Consider the following 12300-nt stretch of genomic DNA (forward strand, 5'->3'; position numbering starts at 1 on the left):
GAGCTTGTCCACCCAGCTGGGTCACCTGGGCAACACTGTGTGACGTCATAGGGCAGAGCAGAAGCCACATGAGTATAATCCAGGTATAGTGGGGCGGGGGAGCAGAAGCCCTTCTCCCTATTTTTGGAGGTGGGTCCTGCCTGCTCTCTGGCATCCAGTCCTCACCCTCCCTGCTTTTGAGACCCCAAACAGTCTATCAACCCGATTCACCAATGGCTCTGTATGCCCAGCCCCACTGTGGAGACCCAGATGCTACCCACAGGAAGTTGCAACTTGGTTGGTAAAAACAGCTATTTCTGTTAATGAATCTACAGCCATCCTGCCTCTTTGGGTGCCTGTAGTCTTTCGTTTGTTTAATAATAATAAACATGGGGCGCCGGGGTGGCTCAGTCGGTTGAGTGGCCGACTTCGGCTCAGGTCATGATCTCGCGTTTCATGAGTTCAAGCCCTGCATCGGGCTCTGTGCTGACAGCTCAGAGCCTGGAGCCTGTTTCAGATTCTGTGTCTCCCTCTCTCTCTGCCCCTCCCCTGCTTGTGCTCTCTCTCTCTCTCTGTCTCTCAAAAAATGAATAAATGTTAAAAAAAATTTTTTTTCAATAAAAAAATAAAAAATAATAATAAACACAAAGTTCAAGAAAATGGTTCCTTCTTGGCGGCTGGGCCGGAAGGTGACAGAGAGAATGGGGAATAAGTAGATATGTTATTGTAACGTCTCTTAGATTGGGCGGTCAGCTAATGGGTGTTCATTATATTGTTGAAAATAAACTACAAATAGCTAACGACGGCCGACAAATCCAATTCTGAGCTCCACAAGAAATTATTACAAAGGTAACAATTCTTTTTATTGAGCACTTACCCTGTGCCAGACGTGGTTCGAAGTCCTTTTCCGGGCAGTGAGATGGCAGAATGAGGAGTGACTGGCCCTTGGCCTGGGGTGAGGTCTGCTCCCCAGGGAGGCTAGATGGGAACCGGGCCCCGAAACATGGTCAGAACCCTGGTCTGGCAAAGGTGAGATCTGGGGTACTGGGTGGGGTTGAAGGTGTCTGGAAAACTCCTGCGGCCTGCCTCTTTCTTCTGCCAGCTGTTTTAGAGCCCATATTGAGGGTTCTTCCCATTTTCCTGGGTCTGGGGACCAAAGCAGGCCCATCCTGGCAACAAGAGGCAGGAGCTTATGGCTTTCTGGAGGCCTCCTCCTTACCCCTCCACCCCTAGTCTAGAGAGAGGCAGGAAGGATGCAGCTGTCCCCAATTTAGAGACAAAAACTGAGGCCTCAAAAACTGAGGCCTCACCTACAATCAGGATTGGAAAGACCAGCCAAGGTCACCCAGATGGCCGGGGATGGAAGCTGGGAGTCCCACAGCCAGTTTTCTCCCTCCCAGGTCTGCTGAAGGTGGGGCCCCTGCCTCCTGGGCCCATCTCACCCCCACCAGGCAGGCGCACAGGTGGAGAGGGTCTCAGGGATGGTTCCCCAGCCACCTTACTGTGCCTCCTCCTTCCTGTTAGTCTCCAAGGCTGCAGCAGCAGATAGGGGAGGGGGGACCAGTGCTGCCTCAGTGCCTACGTGAGCCATTCACGGCCCAGTTCAGCCTTCTGCAGCAGGGCTTGAGAGAGGCCAGCAGGACACTTTGGGAGCAAAGTTTAAGGAAACCAGTGAGCACTGGTTCTCAGGGCTTGAGAGTGTTCCTGCTATCACATCTCCTCAAATTTTTACCCCAGTCCCTTCCCTGCTTCACTGTGGCCCCTCACCCCCCTGCATGTGGGCTCTGGGCTCTCACCCAGCTGCCCTACCAGCCATCTGAGCTTTGTACCCCTGGAGCCCTAGCCTTTGGCCTTCCTGCCTGGGAAGAAGATAAATGCACTGGTTCCAGGCGGTCTGGCTCCGGAGTGCTAGCGAGCCCTGCACACTCAGCAGCCACCAGAAGGGCCTTCCTACCACCTCATTTGTGGGCTGGCCAGCTCCCTGGGCCAAGGACCCCTGTGACACTCTTGTGCCACACTAGCCCTACCCCCAGAACTGCTTCTTCCTGGCCAATGAGAATGCCATCAGCCTGGGACTGCATGTGGCTTTCCTACTTAACAACACCATGAACCTCACCTTTCCCTCTGCCTCCCCAGTTCCTCCTCTTGCCTCATTGCCCATCCCTGGTAAGGGGTACTCTGCCTCCCCCAGCCAAGGGAAATGAGCCTGCTCCCCAAATGCCTAGAGGCCAGCCCCAAGCTTTGATGACTCAGATTCCAGTGTGAGCAGAAGCAGGTAATGAGTGATCTCACAGCTAATAGGTAACCCTCCCCCGCTTCCTCCAGGAGAGAGTACTTGGACCTGCCCCGAAGCTGGGCCAGGGTTAAACACAGCCATTTAGGGAGCCTCCAGCTATGGAGGGCAAGCCACTGGACTGGATCTGAGGCTGGCTCTTGGGGAAGGAAAGGTCCTGCTTCCTCCTATGGCTTTGCACTGGGCTTACTGTGCAGCAGGAAGAGTCTGTGCAGACATGTGACTCACAGCTGTCCATACTCCCTCATGCTGTGTCCCAGGGCCCAGCTCCAATTGTCCCTTTAGGCCTAGATATCCCTGCAGCCAGTCCAGGGAAGAGTGTCTCCCAGGGCCCGCGAACTTGGCCTTCCTTTCCCCTTAGTCCTGTCCTACACCCCTTGACATCCTCCATATTCCTCCTACCCTCCACTCTCCACCCCCATCACTTTCTCTGTATTTCGTCTGGTCCACTGCACTGGGCTTCTGGGAAAGGCAAAGGATGGACGGTGTGGGAAACTTAGCGAAGCTTATAGCTGTGTGATCTTGGTTCAGAATAGTGACCCCCTCTGAGCTTTGGTGTCCCTCCTTTTTTAATTTTTTTTTTTTACATTTATTCATTTTTGAGAGACAGAGAGAGACAGAGCACAAGCAGGGGAGGGGCAGAGAGAGAGGGAGACACAGAATCTGAAGTAGGCTCCCGGCTCCGAGCTTTCAGCACAGAGCCCAACGCGGGGCTCGAACTCACAAAACCGCAAGATCATGACCTGAGCCAAAGTCGGACGCTTAACTGACTGAGCCATCCAGGTGCCCCTGGTGTCCCTTTTTATACAGAGGGGAAATCAGGGCTGCTCTGAGGATTGAATGAGGCAATGGAGGTACTGCTCTTAGCACTGATACTCAGTTGAGTGCTCCAAAAATGCTTGTTCTTTTCCTTGCTGAACAAACTGGGACCTGGCAGGTTCTCCCCAGCAGAAATGGGCCAGAGAAGCAAAAAATGTCTGTAGGGTGAAATACGGACACCTCCACCCAGTGCTCAAACCTTCACATGCCCTCCCCCGCCACCAGATATTCTAGCCCCGGTCTCCCTTTTCCCCAGACCCACTCTGTGCCCAGCTTCCGGACCCCTCCGCACAGCCACACCTTCCTGGCAGACCCCTTGCCAGAAAAGTCTCCTGCTTTCCTACCTAAGTTCAATTTGTCCTTACGGTCTGGCTCAAGACAGTTCATCCAGGAAGCATTCCTGACTCCCTTCATCCCCTGCTCTGAACAGTCCTCTTTGTCTGTGGTGACACCTGCCTGTGTCTGTGCTGCTGAGTTCACCCCCAATAGGTGATAAACCAGAGGCAGGGGTGTGGCACCTGGCCAAGTCCCTGCCCCTCCCCCAGAATTTGACAGGCGTCAACTGAGGCAGTTCTCTTACAGAGTCTCTGTTCTCCAAACACCACATCACGTCCCCGCAGCCGGAGTGGTATACACAGCAGGTGTTCATCTGTTGGCTGTTGAGTGGCAGACTTCAGGAGGGTCACCTCCTATAATTATGGTGGTGAATCCGCAGGCTGCCTGGCCTTAACCTTGGCTCGGGCAGGCCCCGCAGCAAGCATCTGGGCAAGTCCCCTGGCCTGTCAGGGCAGCAATTTCTCCTCTGTAAAGCAGCGAGGATAGCCTACCTGGCAGGGGCCTGGTGAGGAGCAGGTGAGAGAACAGAGGCCCGGCACATGGCGGGCGGCACTGAACCGCACTTCCTCCACGTGTACACCAGCGTGTGCCCACCTGAACCCCTGTGGCCCCCACTTTGCAACAGGGGACTTGGGGTGATTGTAACAGGCGCGCTGTTCTTGTTGGCTCAGCAGGCACATTTATTGACCGCCTTGTTGAAGGAGCCTTCTCAGCATTCGGTAACCAGAGTTCTCACTGGGGGCGGCCCAGGGCCTATCTTCACGTCGTGAATCACTTTGCTAAAGATGCAACGTGGCTTTGGGGCATTTTTCTTTTGAAAAATCAATAACTCATTAACAAAGAACTAAATAAAGGGGTAAGCAATGGAAGCCACCTGCCATTCCCTTTCCTCAGGTGGGGGTGCAGGAGCCAGACCCACCCAAGTGGAGGAGGGGGTCCACTCGGGGTCCACTCGGGCTGGGGGTGCCATAGGGTGAACCCTCGCCCTGACTCTTCCAACCCCACAAATGTGACTAAGTCCCTCCTCTGTTTCAGTAAACACTTCAGGAGGGCCCCACTGCTCTCAGGAGAGATTGGAGTTCTCTCAGGAGACCCTGGAAGGCCTCCCAGTCTACTCACCCCAGTCTCTCCAGCCTCGTGGAAACCGATCCCTGCCTCACACCCACGCTCCAGCCACACTACACGCCTGTGGCCCCCTGAAATGGGCTCTGATCTCTCCAGCTTCCCGACCTTCACATTCACTCACTGCTCCATCTGCCTGGACTGTTGTCGTCCCTCTGCCAGCCTGAATAATTCATGATGTGTCCTCAAGACACAAATGGAACAACCTCTAGCAAGCTGCCCTGAAACCTTCTCCCACTGCCCCCATCCCCACCCAGGGGTATCAGATCCACAGCCCCTAGGCCTCTCTGCGCCCAGGTACATGACCCACTATTACTTTCTGGGAGAGGGACTGTCTCCTCTGAGGACAGGGACTGTGCCTGGTGGTCCCATCCTCAGGGGCCAGGCTATTGCCTGGCACAAAGTTGGTGCCAGGTGGGTGCTCACTGAATGAGTGAGGGATGACATTATCATCAGATGTCTTCCTCCTCCCTGTAGTTCCCCAGAAGCCCCCACTTCAGCCTAGGATAATGGTGACTGCCCCCCAGATAATCCTCCTTCCTCCAGGGTCCAAGCCCTCAGTGGCCTTCTCTCCCCTCCTAGGGCACAAATAGCTGATGTGTGAACCTCATAGTAAAATCAAACACTCAACAAGCACTTGGTATGTGGCAGGCCCTATCTATACGTTTTACAGACACGAACTCAGTTGTCACAAATAGGCATGAGATAGGTACTATTCTAGTCCCCATTTCACAGATGAGAAAACAGAGGTAGAGCCTGGAGCAGAAGGGCCAAGCTTCAGACCCAGGCCACATGGCTGCAGAGACTATACTTGGAATCACAGCCCTTGCCTTTACTGAGGGGCTTGTGGGGAGCCTGGGGTGGGGGAGACAGCCCAGAGTACCCCAGCCGCCACCCACCACCCGCCACGCCACCAGACAGGGCCTCAGGGCCTGCTCTGCAGCTGGGATGAGCCAGCAGGTCAGGGGAGCTCCAGTTACAGGAAACTGCTTATTCAGGGCCAGCAGGCTTGGGATCCCTGATTCCCTCCCTCTCAGATTCCCTACTCAGCGCGAGTCCCTCACCCACACCGCCCACCATCTCCACCAGAGAGCACAGCCTCTGGCCCTAATCTCATTTGAGGCCATGAAATCGCATTTGCGGAGTATTAATGCAGCACGGAGCTGGCCCAGCCCTGCCTGGCTCCTGGCGGACAGGAGCCTGCAAAGCAATCTCTCGGGGAGGCGGCTCCCGGAACACCCGCCGACAAAAAGCAATTATGCTTTAAGAGGAAGATTAAAATAATATTTCCCCACCCTCCCTCCCCCATGCCCACCCGAGGGCCTCAGCTCCACACGGCCCCCACCGCCTTCCAGCCCAGCAGTGACTCAAGGGCAGGCTTCCTGCTGGGTGAGAGGTGGGGGCAGACTCCGCCCTCTCTCTCCTGGGTATGTCCCCATGGCCGGCCCCTCACCTGACCCCACGCTCCCCACCTTTTATTCCCCCAAGTTCCCAAAGGAAACTGTGCTCTCTCAAGCTTCTGGGCCTTTGCCTAAACGTTCCCTCCCCCTGGAGTGTAGCCCTCCAACCTGTCTATCCGGCAAGCTGTCATTCATCCAGCACAAGGGTCATAATAGCTAATGTTCTGTGAGTATTTAATATCTTCTTTAAATTCATTGCATATTCAAGTCAACAATCTTGTGTGTGTGTTGGGGGGCACTGTCATCCCCCATTTTACAAAGGAAGAAAGGAGGCACAGAGGGATTAAGTCCCAGCGCAGGAAGATGGCAGAGCAGGGATTTAAGGTAGAAGTCTTTCCCCCTTCCCCCAGAGTAGACCCAGTGGCTTCCCCTCTGACATCCAAGGACCACAGTGGCCTCGCTGTGGTCTCTTATCTCCCCAAGAGCTCTGAGAGGCCAGGCCTGGAACAGAAGCAGGATTTAACACACATTACTTGTGCGGAAGAATCAGGCACCTCCCCGCAGCAGCAGAAGGCCTGCGGATGTGTGTCCCGCCCCTGCCTCCAAGCCTGGATCCCTGGTGCCTTCCAGTCTGTCTCTGTTCTGGAAGTCTTTGGAATCTCCTCTCCTCCAGGAAGGGCTCCCGAATTGTAGTCAGGCTAGCATATGATTTAATCCTCACAATCATGCTGCAAAGTAACCATCACTCCCCCCGCTTCCCCCCCCCCCCACCCGCCCCCAGCCATTTCACAGAAGAGAAAACAAAGAGTCAGAGAAGTGACCTGATCAGGAACACCCGGTATGGGGCAGAGCAGGGATCTGAGTCCAAGGTCCATGTTTATCCACTGCACCTTCTTGGCTGTAACTTTCTCTCACCCCTCAGGTTGGGAAAGGGCTGGATTCTGTCCTGAGATTATTTATGCAACACTGTTTTCTGTGTCATCCACCAACTCCAGTGGGCTAGGGGGGTTGCCTGGAGCCTCTGAGCCATTGACAGCCCCAGCCCCATGCCTAGTCTCTCTCCCCAATCACCCAGCACAGTGAGCACTCGTTGTTGGGGTCACCTTAAGCCTCAGTGATCTGGCTTGCCGGGAAGAAAACTGTTCCCCCAAACTGCTGCCCCTTGATCCCGCCACACCATGTAGAAAGCTCACCAAAATACGGGTCTCCCTGCGACAGAGTGCCATAAGTCACTCCCACCTCTGTGCTGGTTGCTATACCTGAAACGACAAAAGACTTGGTGGGCCCCTGGGTTCCAGCCTGGCTTTGCTACTGACTCCATGGGAAGACTCAGGCAAGCCATCCACCTCCACTAGGGGCTCAGTTTCCTGCTCCAGAAAATGGACATTATGAACGCTACCTTCCCACCTCCCAAGACCCATTTGATGCTTCAGTGGGCTTCGCAGCTTCCAGCTTTGCAAGCCTGGCTCAGAGAGGCCTGGGAAAACAGGTGATAGCAGAGGGTTTGGGGCGCATGGAGCCAGTACCTGCCCTCCATTCCCTTGGCACCCCTGCAACTCCCCATCCCATGAACATGCTCTCCCCACTTCATCCCTTCTCCCCTCTTGCTGTTCCCACGCACACACCTCCACACTCCTGCTTCCACACCTTTGCTCACACTGTCCTCTCCACTTGAAAACCACGATCCTCAATCTCTCCCGGAATCCCACCCCTTCTTTGAGGCAGGGATCAGATGTTCCCCTGACATCCGTGAGGTGGGTTTTAATGAGCCAAGCAATTTCCCACCCCCCTCCTCACCTGACCTCACAACCTTGCCATCAGTAGGCACTGCTCTGCCCATTGTACAGATGAGGAACTTGAGGCCCAGTTAAGTCAAGTGTTTTGCTCCAAGCTACACACACACAGCTCTCATGCAACTGAGAAATAGGGTCTTCTGCCTCCCGCCAGAACTGGTTTTCCTATGGCAGACCGAATCCTTGATGACCACCCGGTCATGCCCATCACTTCCTCCCCAGGTCCCAGCAGCCCTCGCAGACAGCTTGGAGAGTCACTGTCCTCCAACTCCTCCTACTGCTTCTCCCCACCCAGCCTGACAGCTCCCCAAAGGTTGGGGGATACAGCGACCTTGTTTACTGCTGGGGGAATGGATGGCCAGACAGATGGATGGATGGACCGATGAACACCCCGGGCTCAGGGAGGTTGGGCCATTGGCCTCCAGGGCAGGCTATCAGATCCAGATGGAGGAGGGATATCCTCACTCATTCTCCATCTCTTGGGGGAGGGGGGTGGGGCCCTGTTAGCCTCAGCTGCTCCTGAGCCCAGGACCTCTGCAGAACCAGCCCAAGCCCAGGCTGGGATGTCTCAGTTGACTCCCGACAGGCCCAGGTCAGGGCTGGATGCCCATCAGTGTTCCTTCCCTGCCGCCCTCCCCCATCCACTGTTTTATTAAAGATCAGTTCTTACAGATTGGCTTCGCATGGGGTTTTAATTTCACCTCATACATCACACATGCCATGTCCCCAAGTCTCTTTCCCCTCTGGTAGAGGCTGCACTGGGGCAGGGGTGGGGGGTGTTCTGTACAGAGAGATAAAGCCAGGAGGGTCCCAAGGAGGTACAGATCTGCGTGTGGGAGGGTGTGTGACCCACGTGTGTCTATCAGTGAGTTGGTGTGAATCTCTCTTTGTGATGGGGAGGGTCCCTGCCTGTCCAGAATGAGATGTGGTGGCTCTGTGTGTACCCGCGCACCCAGGAGGGTGGCTGTGCTCAGGAGTGTGTGCTGGGGGCACATCCACCTTCCAGGGGTATAAGTGAAGGAGAAGAAAGGAAGACAACCATAAAACGCCACATGACTGGATCCTCCTGCCCCTCCCCCCTCCTTCTTTCACTGTGAAGGTAACTTCTGGAGATGAGAAGGCCACCATGGTTCCCTCCCCTGGGCTGGCTGGAAGGACATCAGAAGCAGGCACCCCCTTCCGCTCCATATCCCCTTCACCAGACACATCTCTCCCTCCCTCCCTCCCTCTCTCTCTCTCTCTCTCTCTCTCTCACACACACACACACACACACACACTCACACTCACTCACACAGACTCCAGAAGGTGTGAGTCAGCAGTAGCCCCTGGCTGGAGTGGGGGAAGGTGGAGATGGGGGGGAAGGGCAGCAGGGCCATCTGGCACGCTCAGTTACAACAATCTGCTAATGGAGCTTCTTCCTCGACTAGCACCCAGGCTGGGCCAGCCTTCTCCACTCCAAAACCTGGGGGTCCCAGAGGGTGGGGCTCACAAGTTCCCATCACCCCTCCCCTGGGAGGCCGGCTAGGCAAAAGGAAGCAACCCTATTTTCTAGATGCAGAACCTGAGGCCCAGACCTATCAGTTTTGCCCAATACAGACATCTTAACTCATTACTAGAACAGCAAGCATTTATTCAACGCCTCCTGCAGGGCAGAGGCAACCGTAAGCTAGTTCATGTGTCTTTCCAGCAGTCGAGGACACAAGGATTGCTCTCCTCCATTTCACAGATGTGGAAATGGAGGCTGAGGGAAGTTATGTAATCTGCACAAGGCCACATCGCTACTAAATAAATGCTAGATACTGATCTGCACCCAGGTCCATCTGACCCCAGTATACCTGCCTCTCGTTGTAAGCTGCCTGAATCCCAAACCTATTGTATACCCCATCCTGCCGAGCTCCAGACACTGATCCTGATAGCACCTCGAAGGCATATAGAGGTGACCTGGAAATCAGGCAGGGCAGGACTGAGGGACAGGCTTGGCAAGGACATAAATATGAGACCCCCCAACTTATGCATGTTCAGGTTCTTATCTGCTATGTCCAGGGACCTCTGAGGTCTCTTTCAGAGGTCCCTGAGAGAGAAAATCTTTCAGTGCTACTGAAGAGGAAGAGGGGACATCAGGTGGCCTGCAGGGCAATTTGGTACATTTAGTTGACGGCCTTTCTCTTCCTGAGGGGGCTGGTCATGTCCTTGTCTCTGGGCCAGCACGGGCCAGCCCTGACTCTCCTGCCAACCTCAGCCCTCCATCACCGTGATGGGTCTGCATCCCTCCCTGCGTGGGTGACAGCGCTCTCCTGGAACGCCTTGACAGTGCCTTTGTTCCTCTGAAATAAAAGAAAATCGAGCTACAAAGGGAAACCTCAGGTAGCTTTTAACGGGGGGCTCAGCTGCCTGAGGCAGAGTGTGTTTAAGCTGGAGGCTGTTGTCACAGGAACAGAAGGGGGAGCTGCCTGCAGTCTCCCTCCCACCCCCACCCCCACTATCCCCATGATCAAGTTTACTTGAGGAAAAGGCTCTTCCAAATAGCGGCCAAGGAGGAAATCAATGAAAATTGATAGAGAAATGTAAAGCAGCTGTCCGCTGTGCGTGCGTGTGTGTGTGTGTGTGTGTGTGTGTGTGTGTGCGCGCGCTCACAGGCAGCAAAAGTGTGCTGCCTGGACCCAGGCTGACCTGCTTAGGGCCAAGAAGGCCAGGGGCTGGGAGTCACTCCAGCCGCGCTGCCAGAGGGGTGCTGGTGGCTGGGGGAGGGGCAGCCGCCAAGTCTCACTCGAGTTAAGAGAGAGATTAATATATTCAATCTGCTCAGGGTAATTGAGGGAACAATCGGAGTGTTTTTCTAAAGCCCATAAAACTGCCTCATTTGCAAGGAGGTGCTGACCTGCTCCAATCATCTGTATTTGCTGGAGCTCAGGAAGGGAGGAGGAGGGGCGACAGTATAGTCCCTATTCTGAAGGACTAGGGGACAGTAGCCTGGGAGGGGGCCAGCAGGCAGGGTCTAACCTGTTCTCACCTTTCCCACCTCCCACCTCTTAGTAGCATCCCAAGCACTGCCTTCTGGAGCCTCTTTTCCCCACCTGTGAAATGGGCCATGGGCATCCTCCTCCCAACAGGAGAGTGGGAGGGAGTGGCAGAAGGGGAGGCTTCTCTAGATGAGGCAAGCTGGCAGGGACACCAAAGGTGTGGCACCGTGGTGAAGGCGTGTGAGCACAGAGGTGCCCAGCTCCCCTAGCCGGGCCAGCTCCCCACCCCCACCCTGAGATGAAACAGGCAGTAAAGTTAATGAAATCCACATTGTGTGCCTTTCTCCGCTTGAACCATTCCAGTCTCCAGGGCAATAGAAACAGCGTATGCAATAGCGAGCAATAAAAGGCACAATGAATTTAAAAGAGTGAAAGGGGAGGAGAGGGAAGACGTGGAGTGCACCGGCCGGCCGGAGGCAGTAAGCGGAAGGCGGAAGGCCCGGAGCACAGGGCCAGAGCTCCGGCTGGCCGGCATGGGACCGGAGGGGATGGGGGTGGGGGACAAGGGAAAGGTATGGGGGAGAGGGACCGGGAGGCAGGGAACAAAGGGAGAGAGACGGAGCCAGAAGTTTAGGGACAGAGGGCAGAGGGGATGCCCCGGACCAGCCACCGCCAGCTCCGTTCCTCTCCACTTCTTGTTAATGAAAGCCCCCAGCCTGTCGGTGCCAAAGCCACAATCAGAAGCCACAGGCTTAGAGCCAGGTGCTCAGCATTTGGTGATTGCTTTATTAGCTTTTTCTTCTTTTTTTTCTCCCTCCGGGGCAAAAAGAAAAAAAAAAAAAAGGTGTTTTAAATGGAAAGAATAAGAAAAAAAGACCCTTGAAAGCGTCATTTAAAAGGCTCCTGGGGAACGGAATCGTTTCCATGAAACAAAACTGCGATTGTTTGGAAGAGGTAAATGCCGGGCTGGAGTGGGGGAGGGAGCCCCGACACCCTCCCCTCCCCCAGCTCCCGCTCCAGTGGGAGGATGCTCGCTTAATCGCTCGCTCAGAGAGTGAGGGAGCCCCCATGATGGCTCCCACAGCTACAAGCAAGGAATTTTCAAGTTCATGTTTCCAGAAATTTTATCACTGGGAATTTCCAGCCCAAGGTTTTGCTCTTAAACAGCTCTGCCTGTGGGAATTCGTCCTGAAACCTTCAGGATCTCTCAGAGAGGTCCAGTGAGGTGCCGGAAGGAATGTGGCCCCTGAGAACTCTGTGGCTCCAGACTCCAGGCTGTGTTGTCCTCCCCTTGCCCTCCCCCCCCCCCCCAGGGAAGAATGGAGCCAGAGTCACCCCAGCCAGCCCAGCAGCCAGACTGTGGCCTGCACCTTGCTGCTCCCCTCACCCCAGGGATGTTTTCTGCCCAGCACTGGACAGGCCACCCTCATTCTAGTCAGATAAACTCCCTCTTACTCTGGGGGAAGGAGAGCTGGGGGGTGTTGGGGTAGCACAGCCATGTGGCCTTAAACCTGCCAAGAAGATAAGGAGGTAACGTCAGGGGACAGGATGGGTCTGGTGGAGCTCTGCCCAGAAAGGAAGCCACTAAACACCCATGC

Source organism: Panthera leo, chromosome B3, assembly GCF_018350215.1.
Source record: "Panthera leo isolate Ple1 chromosome B3, P.leo_Ple1_pat1.1, whole genome shotgun sequence".
NCBI classification, from domain to species: domain Eukaryota; kingdom Metazoa; phylum Chordata; class Mammalia; order Carnivora; family Felidae; genus Panthera; species Panthera leo.